The 22,486-nt window shown below is 37.7% G+C and overlaps 1 protein-coding gene and 1 pseudogene across 2 annotated transcripts in view; both read left to right on the top strand.

Moving 5' to 3' along the window:
- LOC131064020 (probable low-specificity L-threonine aldolase 2) overlaps positions 1-22,486 on the top strand; it is a 109,666-nt gene that overhangs the window by 60,152 nt on the left and 27,028 nt on the right. The window lies entirely within an intron of this gene.
- On the top strand, positions 2,383-3,984 carry LOC131037550 (uncharacterized; annotated as a pseudogene).

The following is a 22,486-nucleotide window of genomic DNA, read 5'->3' as shown; positions in this document are numbered from 1 at the left end:
CAGAATCAATGATCAACCTTCGAGCTTGAAAGTCCTTCTGTTCTTCCTTTTCTTTTTCATCAGTAGGTTCTTCAACATCCTTGCTAACGTATTCAACAAGATCATTCAAGGCCATCATCATACGAACCTTCCAACTTGTCTTCAGCCCTAAGAGAAGAAGCCATGTAGTCTAAGCTTTGAACAGTAGGTTAGGCTGACAGACAATAAAAGATTGATAAATCTGATCACAACTATTTACGAACCAAGCTCTAATACCATGTTGATTTTAGTAATTAGAGTGAAGGTAAATAACTAAAACTGAAAATGCAACACATAACAGTACAAAACAACACAAGAACAACACAACAGTACTCTGGGAAAACCTCCCTCTTGGAGGAAAAACCCAACAAAAAGATTCAGATCAGATTATATTAATGTAAAGGGATAGCCAAGTACAAATTCGCCCACTTAGGGCATGAACAAACTGACTTATCTGAATCTTGAATTCTGATCAGAATTTGACTTTCCTTCAATTTGATGATAATCGCCACCCTTGACTGGATTCACTCAGCTAGAATGAATTCGCTATTCTCCAAAGTGAGTTCACTGACCTCAGAGTATAATGGCAGGCCTTCAATATATATTTGGTGATTCTTGGAAGAATTCGCTGTCTTGAATTGCTTGCAGATCAGATCGCTGAATTGGATGAATGCATGAATGGTATATAGGATGGATTACATTGCCTTGTTTATATAGGAGACACAAGTAACTTGTTTGCCTTAGTCAGCTATAATGAACTTGGCACCAAAATACAATAAATTCAAATTCTATTTACAAGTTACATGAATAGGTCTTGACCTATCATGCCTTTACAAGTTACATGTTGCATTTGCCTTAGCACATTACACCCAAATAGGACCAGTCTCATATGATTACAAGTTACTGTTACCTATTTTTCGCTCCTGGCTGAAAAATAGGTTGAGAGATGCTAAGCATGAACAAAAGAAAGCTAGTGTATACTCTTTCTCTATTTTGTGTTTTAAAAATGATGTTTCTAAGTACTTTATTCTGTAACAGCAAAGAAAAAAACATCTCATTTGCAAAAGAAAAGTTTTTTTTATTCATTTTCAAAATGCGTCCCACACAGGAGCCGTGGGACTAGCTACGTATATTCAATGCAGAAGAGAAATATACACATATGTATGCAAGTACAAAGAAAAATAAGGCATGTCAGAAGTGGAACCAGTCATTGCCTGAATGACTAGAACAGTTGGAGATGCTCGTCGTAGCCTTTGTCTTGTTGCTCCCCCCCGGTCCGTTGATGTTTTCCTTCTGATCTGCAAAAAAGGTTGAAACAAACAATGCGTTAGAACTTTTTGTTCTAAGCAATAGCTGGCTGCATTTCTGACATATGTACTAATGCACGCATATGTATATATGATCCCTACATACATCGAATGCATATAGCTCGCAAGTACAAAGGAATCTCCAAAAAGGCAAAATCAGATCAAAGGAAAGCCACCATAAATATGCAATTTTGCTAACAGGTTTGTTTCATGTGCAGGAAAAGGAAAAAGAACAGCTTGCTGTTTATGAAATTCAATAAGATGAGTGGAGACGAATGCAGCTCCCACAAGGGTTGAGCCCAACTCATGTGAGAAATACAAAGTTTGAATATGAAGTTTAGGCATTGAGATTATGCACGAGCCACTATACATTGGTAGACAGAGGATCTTCCAGGGCTGAATGCAAAGCTGCTTTGCAGGAAGAGTTTGGACTTTCTGTTAAACTAGATGTATCATTGATAGGCGTTCACTAATTCCTATAGAGGTTGGAGATGGATTCAGTATGGAAATGTCTAGTGAAGGTACAGAAAGTGAGTTTCCAATGGTTATTGCAGATTTCAAACAGTCAAGGATGCCAATTAGTGATGATATGATTCCAGCAAATTCATTGGAATTTGAAATTTCGGAGAGAGATAACCAAATGTATGCATAATCTAGATAATAGAGGGAGTCATGAAGTAGAACTCTCAAAGAAATCAATCCCACTTGATATGCAGAACAATGAAACTGTTTTTCATAAATACTTGCTGAACAGAAGTGATAAATGTATGTATATGGAGGAAAAAACAGAACAGTTTGAAATAGAGGATGCCAATGGCACTGCACCTAAACTAGAAGACTACAATCTAATACAGATAATGTGGAGAAAGGTTCTGAAAACAAACCTGTTTGGAGGGCCAAATATGATGAGGATTTGGGTGCTAAAATTAATGAGGTTGAGATAAAGGAAGATGAAGAGCTGATTGATCGACATCAGATGAAAGAAGGAATTTCAGAGCAGCATAAAGGTGATTTCAAAGATCATAAGACATTCACAGTGGCAGCATACCATCATAGCACTTCGATTGCAGCCATTAGTTATGAATCACCCAAAGTGTCATGGAGGTTAAAAAACTAAAGACCCTATCTCCTCATAACAATTGTGTGATAGCTCCTTGTGAGCATGCAATAGTTTGTGGAGGCTGTAAGACACAGAATCTTGCATATGAGGCTCAGGTCAAGGCAAAAGAGTAGCAGGTCCGTGAATTAATGGTTCATATAGGAAGGTTTCCTATCCAAGGACATAAAGACTATATGAGGCCTATTGTACCATGTGATCTGCAGTTTCACTACCGTAACAGGATGGAGTTTTCACTTGGAACGAAAAGTTGGTTACCTGAAGGTACAATAAATGGAAAAGATGGCAGAGAAATGAACAAACCCGCCTTAGGACTTCATGTGCCAGGGTGCTTTGATAAGATTCTCCCTATAAAAAATTGTTTGTTACAACACAAAGTAGCGAATCATGTACTTACAATTGTGCAAGAGTGTTGGCAGGATCCAATGTCAAATCTATCTGCTTATGATGTTTATAAACACAATGGATTCCTCAAACATCTCACTATAAGAACAGGCAGAGATTATGACACAGGATCATTACAGATCATGGTCAATTTAGTGACATCCTGTTACAAGCCCACATTGCTTCAGCCTTTTGTGAAGAAAATTGTTGATACCATTCCAGAAGTGGTGGGCATTCTAAATAGTGTTAATACTTCTGTTGGAAACACATAATTGGTGAAAAGGAATATGTATTGCATGGTAATAATAGCATAACGGAGACTTTAAGAGGGCTTACTTTTGAAATATCAGCTAACTCTTTCTTTCAAACCAATACTCAACGGGCAGATGGGCTATACTCACTGGTAGAAGCAGCAGCAAGTATAAGAGGTGACAGTTCAGAAATATTTCTGGTTTTGTTTCGTGGAACTGGTACTATTGGTCTTACACTAGCCAAAAGGGTTAAGTATGTCTATGGCTATGAGGTAGTCCCTGAAGCTGTAGCAGATGCTCGTCGAAAAGCAGGCATGGTAGTCGGTCATACTCCCCAAACAACTAGTGCAAACTGTAAATGTAACAGCAGAATATGGCGCATTGATGTTGGGATGTCAAGTGGAGTTCTAGGTGCAGTTTCAGAGGTGCTAGAAATTATAGATGACCAGGTAAGAGTGATAAGGGCCAGTACAGACAAAATGCTCAGAGAAGAAACAGTGGACTACTATAGTATTTGAGCATTCCAAATTAGTTCACCAAGATTCTTCGCGTCATAACCTTTTTAGCAAAAAGAAGTGTCATAAGCATACCATTGGAGTCCTGGATAATATTTTGTACTTTTAGGTAGTTATCCAAAAAGAGTACATGCTTGTATTGAAATACATATCATAATAGGACATCATCTTGCTTCTTCAGTTGGGCAGTATGCATAATGAATAAGCAACAGGGAAAGTATTCAGGAATTTGGGCTGCAATTTGATGGAAAAAGAGCTTCATATTCATTGATAAAGTAACTGCCATGCCGTCACTTTCCTGGCTTATACTAAAAGAAGATATATGAACCCAAAGAAAGGAAAATAGTTGGGAGACTGAATGCAAATGCCGAACAGGTTCAGATGCATGAAAATTTTCAAAAAGCACAGTTTTTCGAACTGTTTTTCTGTATTTTTATTATATAGAAAGGGAAAAATAACAAGTGCATACCAAGGAAAGTAGCTTCCAGCAAAAACGACAGATCACTTAAGTTAATTTTTGCAGACACAAGCAGACATAGAATGTTTTCTACAGTGGGGTTTATATTTTTAATGAAGATGTTGTATACAGCCCAGGGAAAATAGTTTCCAGAAAATACAGCAAAAGACATGAATGAATTTTTGCAAAAATGCAAGCAAATGCCGAACAGGTTCAAATACTTGAAAATTTTCAAAAAACGTAGAGAGGAAAGCCAACATGTTACATTAAAAAGCTTTTCTTTCTTTCCAGAATCAAAAAAAAAAATGGCGGACCTGTGCATTTTTCCTTCCTGAGTCGATAAAAATGGCGGCCCTGTGCAGAATAATGGATGCAAAAGCGATAAGACCGCGCCCAGCAAGGAGGCCGAGCTCCAAACACCCAGGAAGTATTCAGAAACGCAAAATGTCTTCCACAGCGGCTCCAAAATGAGCCCAAAACCAGCAAATACCAAGAAAGAAGAGCCGGCCGTAGCAAAAACAGGGCCCAGCGCTCAAAGATGCGCCCAGAAATGAAGGATGCATGACTTTTTTCCCTTCGAACCCTAAGCGACGCCCAGTGCAGAGCCGTTTCCAGAATCATCGAGAGCAAAAGTAAAGAGGCGAATGAAGGTTTTTAGGGTTATGTTTCCCTAAAAACGTCTTCATTTAAAAAATCATTTCTTTTCCTTCTTATGCCACGCGATACGCATGGTGGACATGTTGAGTTTCGCTTATGCCTCCAAGTGATTCTAATCACTTTAAAATCTTTGTAAAATCATTTGGCTTCCTAAGTGATTTTTATCACTTTGTCCCCTCTTGCTATTATCCTTAGCAATTTTTTTTGTAAAGTCTCAAAAATACGCCCTCAAGCCTATGGCAAATGTTTTTCTAAAGTTTTTCTTTTTATTAAAAAATTTTTATTATTTTTTGATTAAACATTTGTTTATTTTATTTCTTATTTAATTTGTAAAAAATAATAAATTATAATAAAAAATTTTATTTATTAAAGTGTTAATAAAACACTTTTATTAAATATATTTTTTATTACACTTTATTATTATTTAATAAATAAAAATAATAGAATTGTATTATTTAAGTGATTTATTTATTTTATCGCTTTAAATAAAACAATTTTATTACTTTTATATTATTAAAGCTTTTTAAATATAAATAAAAATAAAGTCAAACAAATGTCTGACCAAAAAATAATAAATCTTTTTTTTGAAAAAATCACTTTATTAGATATTTTTGTTTGGGCAAAGGGAGGGATATTTTTGCATTTATGAGGGCTTGCAGGCCTGTCAGAGGCATTTCAGAAGCATTTATGTTGCATTTATGAGGTTTTATGTTTGCAGAATGGATGACTTAGCCTTTTGGCTCAGGTTTATCCCTTTTGAGATATTTTTGAGACCCAAAAGTTAGGGTTTTTGAGTTTGCTCGACCTAAAAGGAGGAGGTGGAGTCTTCTTGATATGTTTGAAAAAAGACATATATACTGACAGCCTTCCTTTTTGTAAGGGTTCTGATTCATTCATCTTGGAGCAGACTGTAATTTTTGGTTGTCTCTGCAAGAATGGATGTCTTTGTAACACATTTTCAGGATTTATGAAGCTTGGTGATACCTGTTTGGCAAGGATAATAGCTTGTTTTGCTGCTCTACTTCTCATCCTTCTTTGTTACTGCATCTTCAGGGTTAGTCAGTTCTTTGGTGGTTGGCTTTTGCCCCCCTTAAAATTTACATCTCCTTTTGATGCCTTATGCAGAAATACATGTACTACTTGCAGGTCATAAGCTGTGTTTTAATGATTAATGGTCTTAGGTTGTGAAAAAAGGATTTTTTCCCTCTTAGGACTGTGATTATCCAGCCTGTTTATGAAGCATTGATGCAAGGGTTATGAGTTGTTGGTCAGTGTGAAAAAGGGTTCATTATCATTGCTGTACTGTGTGTCTTTTGCTTAGATAGATTCCAAAAAAGAATACCATCTGGTGCAATCACCTTAGTTTCAGGTTTTAGTTTTTTTGTATTATCTCCTCCTCACTCTTTTCCCTGAAGAAATTGTTAGTTTAGGTGCAGAATCTGAAAAGAACCAGCTTACTCTGGAGGTTCACTCCATTTTTTAGGCAACCCACAGGCCTAGGAGGGTTCCCATGTGTCACAGGCCTGCTGAGTTGATAGCTTAGCAAACAGGGGTGAAGGTCCAAGTGATAACAGTTACATTATTGTAATCGCTTTAAGTTATTACAATATATATTTAAATTTTAATTGCCACTAGGCAACATTAAAATTTAATCAAGTATAATCCGAACTGGCTCTTTATTTTCAACACTTTTGGCTACAAAGCTATAGGAGAAGGCATAATCTCTTTAAAAAAAATTATTTTGTTATATCAAACTCTCTTAACCATATGATCCCAAAGTTTGCATCATTTCACACCAACACCATAGTCAATGAAGATATACTTCGTTGTTCTCCAATTTTAACTACCACTCCTTAAGCACATGAGCATATGCCTCACAACCAAAAAGACAAAGATGTTGTAATGAGGGATGTTGTTTGACCAAGCCTCCATAAGAGTCTTATCTACAAGAGCTAATGTAGGAAACATATTAATTGGATAAATTGTAGCAATTGTTTTTGTCCAAAAATTTTGTTCCAAGCTAACTCCACTAAGCATATTCCTAGTCCTCTCCATTAGTATCTTTCTTATCCTCTCTGCAACTCATTCTACTAAGGGGTATACAAATTTGCCTTATGTTTGTCTACCTCATTCTCCTTATAAAATCTATCAAAATCTATTGGACAAGATTTCCCACCATTGTCAATTCTCAAAAACTTATTCTTATGTGTATTGATGATGGGTTTTTCTCCTTCCTCTAGCTCAATCACATGCTAAAAGCCCCTATGTGATGGTAAACCTAGAGGAATTTCGCTAAACACCTTTCCATGTTTATCTAGGATGGATTGGATATCAACAAGATAAGACCTCCCATCTTTGGATGGACCTATATCTATAATCAAACAAGTTTCTGCCCAAGCTACCTAGTCTTTGTGATAAGCCCTCTTTATTCTCTTAGTTGAAACAATCATGTGACCCCAATTAGATAGGCTACAAAGAACTACCTCCTTCCTATCAGTATTTGAATTTGAACTCCAAAGTCTGGTAATTTTGTGAGTACTAGTCAAGTGAATGCAACCATTGTAACTCCCAAAACCATATCTATCTCACTAGTACTAATCACATAGAAATCATCTTATATCTTATGCTCTCCTAACTTCATCTCAAGGAACTAATTTCTTTGGTTGCATGGAATAGTGAGCCCATTAGGCATTGTAACAATAAATCACTCAAAATATTCTATCCTCAAGCCCATATTAGCTACTAAGCCCTCATCAATGAAGTTGTGGATGGCCCCACTCTCAATCAGAACTCTCACCCTACATGCCTGTAAGACTCCTCTAACTTGAAGAGGGTGATTACTAGGTGCTTTTGAAAGTGCCTGAAGTGTTCCACTTCAATGCTCTCCTCCCTGTTCCTCATGCTCAACCACATTGACAACATCCTTGAGTTTAGACTCTTCTACCTCAAAATCCTCATCAATGACTACCACTATATAGTGTATCTACCCTTTTCCCAAAAACTTATGACCTAGCTACCCTATCTCTATACAAGTAAAGCATAGCTTTTTCCTTTGAAGTTCGTTCTTGGATTCCTTAACCTTGTTTGGTTTCAGTGGTAGCTCCTTAGATTGAGAGAAACTCTTATGTTGAACCATCAATGCATTCTTGGAGTAGAATTTGTTTTTGTTTATTGTTTCCTCCAAATTCAAAGCTCTCTTGATGGCCTCTTGCAAGGAACTCAAATCCTTAGTGGTTTGGTTAGACCCTAGACAAAAAGAACTATGAGTCTCCTCTCTATCACATTTGGAACCATCACTGGTAGCCTCTAAAATTCTACCACATAATGCTCAATTGTGCCTTCTTGCTTCAGCTATGCTAGCTTTCTAAATTATATCTCTAGATCCTTTCCATCAAACCTCTCCATCAATCACTAGCTGAGCTCCTTTGGGGTAGTAATTGAGCCACGTTCTTGGCTCACCATGCCATGGTACAACCACTCATGAGCCACACTCTCTAGGCCAAGGGTTGCAAACTTGATTGTGTCCTCCTCATACATGGGGTTCAGGGAGCACTAGGTATTCAATTTTGGAAACCAAAATCTACTTGTAACCCCATTGGATCCATCATATGTGAGTATGGTGAGTGATATTACTTGTTTTCATATCATAATACTTCATGTGTCATCGGGATGGCTAGATTTAGAGCACTATACTCTGGGTCTTGGTGGCACATGCTACTCTTCAAATGGTTCCTCTTTTTCTCTTTGCAATAATATGGCTTTCAAAGTCTTGGTTGGTGGATTGATTGAGACTCCATTAGTAGCTTAGTGACTTCCTTCTGCACCATTTGGATTAGAACTTCTAGCACTCCATTGTTGATTCATTTCTCTCAAAGTCCTCATAATCTCTACCATAGACTCTCTCATGGTGGACTATAACTCATAATCTCTGCCATAGACTCTCTAATGGTGGACTATATTCCCTAGCTAGCTCCTTTTTTTCGTTCCTAATGACTTCTTAGATGTCGGTTTCCTCATTTCTATTACGCAAGGCCTCTTCCTTTCTCTTTTCCCTTCATTAGTTCCTAATTTTTTGATCACTTTTTTTCATGAATTTGCATCACATACAACCCTACATATTGGCAAAAAATTGTCTCTGATACCAATGCAAAGTTCTCTTCCCTTGGATATGTAGCTTCTAGTTAACGTAATTAAATTTTTGTAATGTCCCCTATTTGCAAATGCCCTAATTTAGCCCTAAATCACAACTCTCAAATGAGCAAGAGAAGGTTTATAGATATCTTTCACCTAACTGAGGCCCTACAAAACAAGTTAGAAATCATTTACAACAATAATTCATAAAATGGATCTTCTTTGTTAGGAGCCATTAAAGGACATAGCAGAAATATCAATTTAATCATAAGATATCTTAAATATGTTTGAGGAATCTCAACCATAGGAGAGCTAGGACAAGGTGACTCGATAGGGTGTCCTAGAGATCCTCTACCCTAGGCCTAGGAGCAGATATACCATCCCTCCCTCTTGGCCTCATGTGGCCCATGCCATCCATATGAGGTGGTGTACCTAGTGAGGTGTCCTAGAGATCCTCTTCCCTAGGCCCAAGAGCAGATATACCATCCCTCCCTCTTGGCCTCATGTGGCCCGTGCCATCCATATGAGGTGGTGTACCTAGTGAGTTGTCATATACCCATTCCCCCTCATCTTGACATCCATTTCTCACTTCCTATGATTTGACTTCTTGGTGTATTAATCCACCATGATAGATGGCTGAGGTGTATTCACAATAGGTTGCCCCTGAAACCCATCTCTTCTAAGCCAAAAGGCAGTACCCCTTGTACCCCCTTGGCCTCATTGGACCATTCAATCACCAACGTGAGGTGGCGTACCTAGAAGAATACACCATCACCGTTCCCCTCCTTGTATTCCCCTCATTAGCCCTACCATGGCTGAAATTAATTATCAGTCACAACGTATAAAGAATTCAATATTATGCCTATAATCTACATATAATAATCAGACAAACAGTAGCATATCGTTAATTAGTAATGAGAAGATACCAATAATATTCATTATGCTATGTTAACAGTCATAAACAATAATACATTATTATTCAACAGTGTGCATATATATATATATATATATATATATATATATATATATAATATTCACTAGGCCAAGTATAGGAAACTCATACCAAACATACAATATTGAATCAAACTGTTGTATATTTTGATTTCTTATGAACACCAAAATCTTATTTGATGCCTTTTCTTGGATGTTGGAAATGATCTCGTATATACCTGATGCCTTTTCATACTTGTGTGCCCCTTTAATTATTCTCTAACTAATCATTCATTAGATAAAATCGCTTAGTTCTAGAGGGAATCACCATTATTGATTTGATGAAATCGCTGAGTTCAAGTAGTAGCTTTCATTGCCCTTGTCCCATAATACCCTGACTGTTGTCATCACTCGATTGCAGTAGGTCCTTACCTCTGTAAGACAATTTCCTATGCGATTTGGGTTTTTTGCTTAGTGTCTGGATTGGGATATGACAATTTTAATGGAAGTATGGGTCTATAAACAAACAGATGAATTGTTATTTATGGTGTATTACTCTACTAAGCACCCCCTAGTTATTGGTAATTGATACCAGTGAATAAAAAAATCTAGATTTACAAACTCTACAGTGTGTAGTTCTGAAATTAGAGAAAAAGTGCACAATAAATTTGCCAATTTAAATTTTATAACATTATTTTTCTTTATTGAATTACATTGAAGGACTGACAAACATTTTGTGAGGTTTGCAAGCCATTGGATACATTTTATTTGTTGTTGAAGATTGACATCGTTGCTAGATGGTTACACTGACAAGGGCAACTAAAGTGGGGTTAATTCAGGCCTATGAGGGTCTATTATGACCTGCAAAAAACTCTTGTGAAGGGCATTTGAGTGTTGTCAGTGTTGAGTTGTATAGGTCTCTTCGTAGGAATATGGCACCACTAACTCTAGTCAACGAAACTGCCCTATTCCTTGGACAATCAGATAACCATAGGTGCAGCTCCAGAAATGTTGTCTAGACAAACAAACCCTAGGCATAACTCTAGAAAATGTTGTACAAATTAGAAAACCCTAGGCACAATGCCAGAAAATGTTTAGGAATGTTGATAAAACCTTCCCACTCTTGGCACTTGGGTTTTGTTGTGACTATTTCACACATCACCCCATCAAAATGGAGACCCTCCTTTTTTTCTAGTCCTAGACATCCTAGCCTTTTGTCTAGTCTCTCTCCTTTTCACAGGTGAAATGAGTAAGTTTATAGGGTTTAGATGTCATGTCAGTTAATCAGGAGTCTAGCTAAAAAGTCTAAAGAAGTTGCTAGTAGTGATAATCCAAGAGTTCAAGGTTGAAGGTAGACCGCAATTGCTTTAGATACCTTTGGTTGAGGTTGTTTCAAAGAGGCCTCATCTTGCAAGCTTGAAAAGAGAGAATGAATCAAAGCGATGTGCAAATAGGAAATTTTAGATTTCGAATCACTTCATGATTGAGCCTAAGTAAACTGCACTTCATGTTGAGTGGTGGATGAGCAAATTCTCTCTTGAATGCATTTTTTGAGAATAGGTGTAAGTATGAGTCGAGCGTTTGAATGAGTTGTTCCAAGGGTTGAATTCATGTGCAATGAAATGTTTGACAAGCTTATTTGTGATCCACTTCATCTCTAAGTCTTTTCTAGGTTCGAACTTCATGAGTTACACTTTTGGAGCGAACTTCATGAGTTGCATGTAATGGCCCCTTTTTTTAGGTGACATGAGATGAGCAGGGGTTGACCTACCATTCGAGTTCCCGTAGGTCAACGACATGGTTAGGGGACTCATTCTGAGGGTCACGGAGCTTTGCGGGGGTTCTGTGAGCCATTTCAGACCTTCAGACGTGGTCTCCTATTTTTTAGGGAGGACTGGCAGTTGACTGAATGACCACCTGGGGGACCAAGGAGTAGAGCAGGATCCTTTTGAGCAGTTATAGGTGTTTGGAGAGAGCTTCCTACTTTTTAGGGAGATTACCTACTTTTTAGGAGGTTGTGGCAGTTTCCATATTGGAGCTGACAGTGGTGGATAGAGACTCAGTGAGGATATTCAGTGTTTGAGATTTGGTGTTCTGGCAGTAGTAGACCAGTTTGGAGCAATTCCTTAATTTTAGAAGGCAGTTCCTACATTTGTGGAGGCTATTCCTACTATTTAGGAGGTTATGACAGTATCCAGGGTTGGGTTTCCATGAGACTATTCCTTGGTTTCAGTTTCAGAAGATTTGGGTATGTTTCCTAGTTTCTAGGAGCATCCCTAGATTTTAGGGATAAGACTGCCAGTGGATCCATGATTTCCGACTTCAGTCACAGATAGGTGGTAGGTTTTGTTTCAGGCTTTTGGAGTCATTGAGCCTTCTACAACTATTTGGGTTATGTTTTTAATATATTTAAATATTTCCTAAGTTAGCGTTTAATTAATTAAATAAGGCTATGTTTATAGCCATTTTGGAGTAATAAGGGGTTTTTGGCTTCATCTGGATGCATATGCCCATGTGTTATAGCTCGATGGAAAGGTCTTGAACTTTTCTAAATGTTTCCCATTTGTCAGGGACCCTTTTGATGAACGGAATTCTTTTATATTAAAAAAGTGGCATTTTCTCTATACTTGGCGACTAAAAAATGAGAAATAAGACTTTATAAGCCTAAGCGCACTTTTCATACACTTTTAGGGTTCGAGCTAGAGGGAAGGAGTTATAAGGAGATGGTAACCTAATTATCAATTATCTTTTTACACAATCAAACTTATTTTGTGAATTTGCTTTGAGTGAGTGATTCTTCATCTGGGACGCAAACCCCAAGATCTGGACTGGCTGGGACGTAGCCCTCAGCAATTATTGGCATTGGATTCTTCAGGAAGAGTGCATAGTTGACAAAGATTGAGTACGCCATTCTTCATTGTGGATTCAGGTTGCAGAGTAAGGGTTTTAGCATGGCAGATTGATTCTTCAGCTTGGGCGTGATCCTTGCAGCCTTAGGGCCGCCATTTGCAGCAGGTACATCCCACGTGGAATGTAAGGAATGCATGTATTCAGCCTTAGAGGTATTCTTGATTCATGATATATTATTTTGTGAAGAACTTGGAAGTTGCAGGTATGCAATTTACAACAGCAAGCAGGTTTGAGACGGAAACCTCAGATTTGGTCTTCAGGAGGACGGAATCCCTTCTACAAGAGGCACGTGGAACACATCAGAAGCTTGTTTCAGGCATATTGAGGGTCATTTCAACAAGAAAACTCAGTAATCATTAGCAGAAAGGTCATTACATCAGATCTGAGCAAGAATACATTCAATTTCAGTGCATTACTTATTTCTTTTGGCAGTTGTACTATTTCCCAAGGGGGTCGTACAATTACAGATGGCTGTGGAGTGATAATAAATAAAATGGAGGGTTTTAACTCCATTTCTTGTTCTTAACTTCATTGTTAGGATCAGCAAGGACTGTGTAGAAGAAATCACAGTCATCAGGCTTGAATTGAGATCAGGGTGAGCAAAACAGTGAGGATTTAAGGCTAAAATTGTATAATTTTGCCTGGCAGCTGGTAATTGGGTTATTGGCCCAATTTGTTATTGGTAATTCATTTGGAGGTAGTATAAGTGTATTGGTACATCTGGACTGCCCTTGTACCTTCAACTCATGCCTGTATCCATTTCTGGATAGCAAATCAGCAACAAACCCCAGCACTGGATCCGTGGTATGTTTCTAATTGTTTTGGTGAATGTATCTTCACTCCTACTTGAATGTAATCTGCTGTCATAAATAAAATCAGAAGCTGATATCTTATTTTGAGTTGAATCTATGTTATTATTGGTTAATGGTTGTAATCCCCATCACCAAAAAATAAACAACACTTTCTGCATCTTCTGTCTAGTCTCTAAGAACACCAAAAGGCTCTGAAAGATAGTTTATTAATTAAAACTTATCCAGGGCAGCAAAGAATCCATTTAGGGATCTTTCATTGCACTTTTGGAGCGAACTTCATGAGTTCGGATATTGGAGCGAATTTCACCTTCAAAGCTTCATGAGTGAAATGGAAGATAAAGAAATGAAGGAAATTTGGGACCACTTACTTCACGTTCAAGCATTCGCAAGCGAACTTCATGACTTAGCCTCTTGGAGCGAACTTCATGACTTAGCCTCTTGGAGCGAACTTCATGACTTGGCATCTTGGAGCGAACTTCATGACTTGACATCTTGGAGCGAACTTCATGACTTGACACCTTGGAAGTGAACTTCATGACTTGCCATCTTGGAGCGAACTTCATGACTTGCCATCTTGGAGCGAACTTCATGACTTAGCCTCTTGGAGCGAACTTCATGACTTCACCTTTTGGAGTGAACTTCATCAATTAGCATACATAAGTGAGCCTACATGAGCGAAGTTGAAAAGGAAATGAAGGATGATTGATAACACTTTCCTTGAATGGATTCAATTTCAAACGAACTTCATGAGTTGATGATCAAGACCAACTTCATGAGTTGATGATTTCAAGTGAACTTCATGAGTTGACAAGTTGGAGTGAATTTCATGTTTGAGACATTTGGAGCGAACTTTACAAGTATACTTCATGAATCAATGAAATGGAGCGAACTTTATGCAAAAATGAACTTCATGAGTTGGAGGTTATGAGCGAATTTCATGAATCAAGGAAATGGAGCGAAGTTCATACAAGTGTACTTCATGAGTTTCGAAATTAAAGCGACTTCATGAGTTAATGATTTGGAGCAAATTTCACTTAAACCAACCTCATGAGTTAAAAAAAAGGCAAGCGAATTAGCTAGGTAAGAGAAGCAAGCTTCATGAGCACACGCCATTAAAGAAACTTTCATATTTAAGCTTGCATCAACGACTTTCAACATCACCTCATGAGTTAACAATTTGGAGTGAAATTCATGATCAAAGGTGGAAAAGCGAATCCAAGTATGAATTTCATGAGTTAGAGGTTGAGAGCGAACTTCATGAATCAAGGAAATGGAGCGAATTTCATGTAAAAACGAACTTCATGAGTTGACAAAATGAAGCGAATTTCACACAAAATGCACTTCATCAGCAGCCAGCAATCTGTAGCGAACTTCATCAGCAGTCAGCAAATTTCAAAGTGCAGATCAGCGAAACTCATTAGGAAAGGGTGAATTCAAACATTGTCAACAGCAAAAGATCAGCAACAGCATCCTCACAAGGGCGAATTTAGGCAGATTGGAGAGCGAATTCCATCCTTCAGCAGCAAAGGATTAAGAAGGCAACGAACCCTTGAGCATTAGCAGCCACATCATTAATTAAATTTTGAAGTTAAAGTTCAGAAATCAGAAATAAGTGCATTATTCAGAATGATGTAAAGTCAGGAGTAGGTCTGATTTGTGTTGAAACTAAGTAGCTTTGGTAAGATAAATGATTGAATGAGAGACTTCATTTATCTCTCATTCAATCATCTACCTTATCAATGTAACTACAAGCTAATGGTAGACTTTATGATTGAATGAATAAACTTGTTATAATCATCCTTATATGCATTTCACAATCCAAACATCAGATTGCACAGTTCGACACTTGGACATCATTATCAAATGTAATCAATCGTGCTATGACCATATTTCATATGTTGTTGTTGTAATAGAACAGATCGGATTTATGATAACTATAGTTATCGTATTAATCTTGCATCATACCAATTTGTTATCGGTTGTTAATATTAAATAGCATTTGACTTGACCCGATGTGTTATCAGTTGTTAATATTAAATGGCATGTGTCTTGAGACGATAGTTATCGGTAAAGCGCTTTAATGAAGCGATGCCTATGAACCGATCAAGACATGTCTTGATCGGACATGTCAAGAGACATGTCCGGTCAAGGCATGCCTTGATCGGTAGGCATTACATATAAGTATATGCCGTGTGAAATGTTGTAGCATCATCGAAATTAATTAATGTCATCTACAGCAACCTGCAAATAAGAAGCAACAGTCAATAAAACAGTAAAAGAATTTCTAAACTCCTACAACTTAGATTTGAACATAAATTTGAATATCATTTACATGGTATTAGAGTCACGTTGATCGAATCTAAGGCATTCAAATTTGAGAAGTTCAAATCGAAGATATAAACATCATATTTTCCATGGCTAATGCTATCAGATTTGAGGATAGACTTGAAGGAGGCGATAATTTCTCAGCATGGAAATTTAGAATTAAGATGATTCTTAAAGAGAATAAAGTTGAATCATTTGTAAGAGTTGAATCTAAAGAACCAGAGAATGAACCTGACAAATCGACATGGATTGAAGGAAATGAAAAAGCCATGAAGATCATAGTCGATGGAGTGAGAAATCACATTATGCCAATAATAACAAAGCATGAGACTGCCTACGATATGTTCAAAGCGCTTGAAAGTGCATTCGAGATAAACAATGCAAGTAGAACCCTGGCTCTAAAAAGGGAAATAAATCATATAAGTATGGACAAAGGAGAGTCAATCAATGCATACTTTATGCGGATATCAGCCCTAAGGGATGAACTGGCAACGCTTGGATATGAGATCCAAAGCAAAGAGCTAACGCTCATTGCTCTAGATGGGTTGCCTAGTACATGGGAAACATTCATTCAAGGCATTAGTGCAAGGGCTAAATATCCGAAATTTGAAAGGCTAAGAGTAGATTGTCTTCAAGATGACTCAAGGTTAAATAAGAAGGGGATCAAGCAAAAGAACATAGATGAAGATCTCCATGTTCTAAATACCAACTCCAACAAGAAAAGCAAGAAGATACATTTCAAGAAGAGAAAGAACCGACATGAGAAACGGTCATCTAAGAAAGACAACTCTCACATTCAATGCTTTAGGTGTGATCAATATGGACACTATGCAGCAAAATGTTTTGATAGAATCAACCAACAAGCTACATTTGCAAAAGTGAAAAGGGAAGAATATGACTCCAATAAGCATGTATTCTACTTTGCCCTCTCTAGCCAAGCATCCAATAAATCCAACACCTGGATCATTGATAGTGGGTCTTCAAGACACATCACTGGGTATAGAGAATTATTGGATTCCATGTTAGAAGAAATTGATGAAGAAGTAACCATTGGTGATGACTCTGCACATCCAGTTAAAGGTGTCGGTACCTGCACCTTTAAGCTGAAGACATGCATGTCTCTCCAACTCATCGGAGTCCTATTCGTTCCTAGCATCAAGAGGAACTTAATCTCCGTATCTGCACTTGAAGATGATGGGTATAGAATAACCTTCATGAATGGTAAAGTTCTAGTATGGCCACAAAACCCTTCCATCAAGAAGGCTATAACCCTAGGGAATAGAAAAGGCTATTTGTACGAGGTATGTACTGAATCTAACCTAGCCCTACTACATGAGATTGCAGATTCTAATGAAATTTGGAATAGAAGATTAGGTCATTTAAACTTTCGTGCTTTATGTTCAATGGAAAAATTAGTAATTGGGGTGCCTAAGTTAAAACAATACCATTCTAGTACATGTAAGGGGTGTGCCCTAGGCAAAAATACTAGAGTTCACTCTGACCTATATGGGCCAATGTCTGTACCATCATTAGGAGGGTTCCTTTATTATGTAATGTTCATTGATGACTTCTCCAGGAAGACTTTGACCTACTTTCTTAAACGTAAAGAATCTGAAGAGATCCTCAAGAGATTTAAGGAATTCAAATCTCTCTCTGAAAACTCTTTCGGAAAGAAAATAAAAATCCTAAGGACTGATAATGGGAGGGAATATATCTCAAACATTTTTAGGGAATTTTGTAAAGAAGATGGGATTAAGAGGGAGTTCACTGTCCCTTACAACCCCCAACAAAATGGGGTTGCTGAGAGGAAAAATAGAACCATTGTAGAAGCAGCCAAAGCCATGCTTCTTGATCAAAACTTAGAAACTCATCTTTGGGCAGAAACCTTCAACACTGCTGTATACATACAAAATAGATGTCCTCACTCCCACATTGAAGATAAGACTCCTGAAGAAGTTTTCACAAGGATAAAGCCCGATATTACTCACTTTAGGATATTTGGATGCCCTGTCTACTTTCATATACCTAAAGAGAAAAGAACAAAACTAGAACCCTCTGGAAGAAAAGGAATCTTTGTTGGATATAGTGAAACCTCTAAAGCCTACAAAATATTTGTGCCTGGACATAGCAATATTGAACTTAGTAGAGATGTAATATTTGAAGAAGTCATAGCCTTCAAAAGGGCTAAATACTCTATTGAGTCAGAAATCTATGCTTCATCTTTAGACCTAGAAGAGGATCCCACTCCTGAGATTCAGAGGGAGTGTTCAGAAGAAAATGAAGTACAAATTCCTCCCCAAGAAATCCCAAAGAAAAGACCTCTATGGGTTCACAAAACAATGGAAGATGCAAGGGACTTTGTAGCTCCTTCAAGGACTTTTAGAGAAAGTAAGAGGCCTTGAAGATTCACTAGCTATGTAGCCCTAATGAATGATCTCTCCAAATGAGAACCCTCTAATGTACTAGAAGCTCTTAAACATCAAGTTTGGAAAGATGCCATGTCTGAAGAATATAAATCCATCCTAAACAATGATGTGTGGGAAATTGTTCCTAGGCCAAAAGGGAAATCCGTTGTTTCATCCAAGTGGCTATTCAAAATCAAACATGCTGCAGATGGTAGCATAGAAAAACATAAAGCAAGATTTGTAGCTAGGGGGTTCTCACAGAAAGAGGGAATAGACTATGATGAGACATTTGCTCCAGTTGCTAGATACACCTCAGTCAGAGTAGTACTGGCCACTGCAGCAGCCAAAGGTTGGAAAGTCCATCAGATGGATCTAAAAACTGCTTTTCTGAATGGGAAAATTGAGGAGGAAGTCTACTTAGTATAACCAGAAGGGTTTGAGATCCACAATGCAGAATCACATGTGTGCAGGTTAAAGAAAGCCCTATATGGACTAAAACAATCCCCCAAGGCCTAGTATGAAAGAATTGACAGTCATCTCATGGGATTGAGATTCTCAAAAAATGATACAAATCCAAATCTATACTTCAAGCAAGTCAAAGGTGATATGTTGATATTGATCTTGTATGTTGATGATCTTATAATTACAGGAGAAGATCACCTTATTGGCCAATGTAAGAAAGATCTTGAGAAGGAGTTTGATATGAAGGATTTAGGCCTTCTACATTACTTCCTTGGATTGGAAGTTTGGCAAAACTTTGATAATATTGTACTTAATTAAGGAAAGTACACCTTAGACATATTGAAGAGATTTGGTATGATGAACTGCAGACCCGTGACTTCCCCTATGGAAACAAATCTTGACAAACTAAAGGAGGCAGCAGCAGACTCCCCATTGGTAGATCCTACTCTCTACAGACAGATGATTGGATCGTTGATGTACTTAGTCAATACTAGACCTGACATGTGTTATCCAGTAAATGCCTTGAGCCAGTTCATGTGTGAACCTAAGGAGATACATTTTATGGCTGCGAAACACATTATGAGATACCTTCAAGGTGCTCTCAACTATGGACTCAAGTATGAGAAAGTTGATTTGGATCTTCATGGGTTCACTAATTCGGATTGGGCTGGAAGTGTGACTAACAGGAAAAGCACCTCAGGGTGCTACTTCAGTTTGGGTTCAACCATGATATCTTGGATTAGCAGGAAGCAGTCATCAGTAGCTCAGAGTTCTACAGAAGTTGAATATATCACAGCCTCCATGGCTGCAAGAGAAGCAGTATGGCTTCGGAAACTGCTTGTGGGATTATTCAGTAAGCCACTAAAACCTACCATAGTTCATTGTGATAATCAGAGTTGTATAAAACTCTCTGTGAATCCTGTATTTCATGATAGATCCAAACACATAGAGATTCCTTATCACTATGTGAGAGATATGGTAGACAGGAATGTAATTCAGTTACAGTATATCAGTACAGGAGACCAGACAACAGACATACTTACCAAACCTCTATCCAGAGTGAAAGTTGAACACTTTAGGAAAGGTCTTGGTATGATTGAGTTATAATTAGTTTTGTAATCTGTACTAATATATGAGATGTTTAATGTGTAAACTTCTTTTTGTCGTGTTATGACTTTATGGGCTCCACCCCCTGTGTACATTTCTAAAAGGTGACGATCTTTTAGACAATGAACACTTGTATTAAACATTACAAGGTGACGATCTTGTAATGTTGATATCATGCTGACTTGATATCATTCTGACTCATGGATGTGCCATGATATGTTATGGTAGACATTATGTGACGTAATGTCAGTGCACATACCATAACTTGGATATAAGGGAATTCAACATTCTCAAGTATTTTATATCCAAGGTATTGCATGTTATGCGATAGTGATATCACGTGTTATGCGGTATCTATATCACGAGATGATGTGATATATTCCTGTGTCACTTATTATGTGATACATCATGTCACAAGCATATGTGATATGATCCTTTGTATTACGAGGTCATGTAATACATTCCATTATGAGAAATGTGATGCTTATTTCAATGTTTGCATAGGTCTCCAATTATCTTCCCTAGCTAAGAGGGAGTGTTGCTTTGGTAAGATAAATGATTGAATGAGAGACTTCATTTATCTCTCATTCAATCATCTACCTTATCGATGTAACTACAAGCTAATGGTAGACTTCATGATTGAATGAATAAACTTGTTATAATCATCCTTATATGCATTTCACAATCCAAACATCAGATTGCACAGTTCGACACTTGGACATCATTATCAAATGTAATCGATCGTGCTGTGACCATATTTCATATGTTGTGGTTGTAATAGAACAGATCGGATTTATGATAACTATAGTTATTGTATTAATCTCGCATCATACCGATTTATTATCGGTTGTTAATATTAAATAGCATTTGACTTGACCCGATGTGTTATCGGTTGTTAATATTAAATGGCATTTGTCTTGACCCGATAGTTATCAGTAAAGTGCTTTAATGAAGCGATGCCTATGAACCGATCAAGACATGTCTTGATCGGACATGTCAAGAGACATGTCTAGTCAAGGCATGCCTTGATCGGTAGGCATTACATATAAGTATATGCCATGTGAAACGCTGTAGCATCATCGAAATTAATTAATATCATCTACAACAACCTGCAAATAAGAAGCAACAATCAATAAAACAGTAAAAGAATTTCTAAACTCCTACAACTTAGATTTGAACATAAATTGGAATATCATTTATAATTTGGGATTAATAGTCATTTTGTTAAGGCAAATTAGACATTCTTAATGCATATAATGAGCAAATCAGTCTTATTTAGCAATTGATTTCATAATTAAGGTGCAAGACTCATTTCATAGTTAAGTAAATAGGCTTCGTTGCATCACCACTACTCTAACTTATATATCTCTCATAGGTGAAAGATGGCGGCTTCCAAACCAAACAAGACCCTCTCCCACCAAACGCTCATCAAGGAAGATTTGAAGGGAAGTGCATTCAAAAGAAGGATCACGTCGCATTGGAGCAAAGTAGGAGACACTAATCTTGGGAAGTTCGACACCAAGAAGTTCCGCCACCCATCATACATCAATGAACCTACAACTACAACCAAGAAGAGATCGAAAGTGGGATCATAAATGCAGCTAGCTTTCCTCACGCGGTGCAATGCTACGAGCTCATTGTAGAATTTGCTCAACACTATGACTCTTCCTCTAGGAGAATTGTGGCAAAGGATGGGACGATGCTTGTATATCTTTCAGAGACGGCAATATGCGAGACATTTCATCTACCCGAGCCCAAAGACATGATCTACATAAGCATAGAAGGAGCTAAATCTGCATATGATGATGATCCAGATGCTTGTGCAAAAATCATTGACAAGTTTTGGTTAAAGAAGAGTAGAGGTGGTAGAAGCAAATGGCCCGATAGACTGCATAGGATAGATTTCAATGATGAATTTAGAGACTTCATCACCTTACTCCATCGATTGGTTGGTGCACCTGAGGCTTCATACTTTGAGGATTGGATATTCTACTTCATCGAGACTATCACTCATGACAAAAAGGCAATCAATTGGGCGAGGCTCATTAGCAATAGAATTGATATACAGTTGAAGAGGCTAATGCATACTGGAACATTCTATATGAGCTCCTATGTCATATACTCCATTGCAAGAAACTACGAGTATCATGGACTCATGTACATGAGCGTAGTTGGAAGAAGACTTGGAGAGATTAAGGTGTATGATTGTTATCCACAACTTAAGCATCCATCAAAACAACATTACATGAGAGTGAATGATGCATTCACTATGCACATCACGAGGACACTTCGAGGTGGCTTGCAACAAAGACTCTTTCCAGAAGCACAAGCCTTGGTAGAACAGCATGGTGCGTGGTTCATGCAATTTCTGAGGTTCACATATATTAGAGTTCAAGGATCTCCAGTTCCTCCCTACATGTTGCTGCGCTACCCAACAAATAGAGTGGTGCTACTTGAGGTGGTGAGACAATTATTGGCATATATCAAAGCATATAGGCATAAGCATGGAGCCGTTATTTTCTTCCCTATCATACTTAGAGATTCCATTGAAGTATGCCCATCCATTCATGCAACATAAGATGTCGAGCAAGAATTAGCATTACATTCACTCAATCCATTCACAACTAGAGATTGCTTCGATCCATATGGCAAAGTAAAAGAAGTTTTGGGAAGAAAGCATAGACATCGGTGGCATCTT

This window comes from Cryptomeria japonica, chromosome 11, assembly GCF_030272615.1.
Source record: "Cryptomeria japonica chromosome 11, Sugi_1.0, whole genome shotgun sequence".
NCBI classification, from domain to species: Eukaryota; Viridiplantae; Streptophyta; class Pinopsida; order Cupressales; family Cupressaceae; genus Cryptomeria; species Cryptomeria japonica.
The sequence above is the reverse complement of the archived record's forward strand: the minus strand, read 5'-3'. Positions and strand labels throughout refer to the sequence as shown.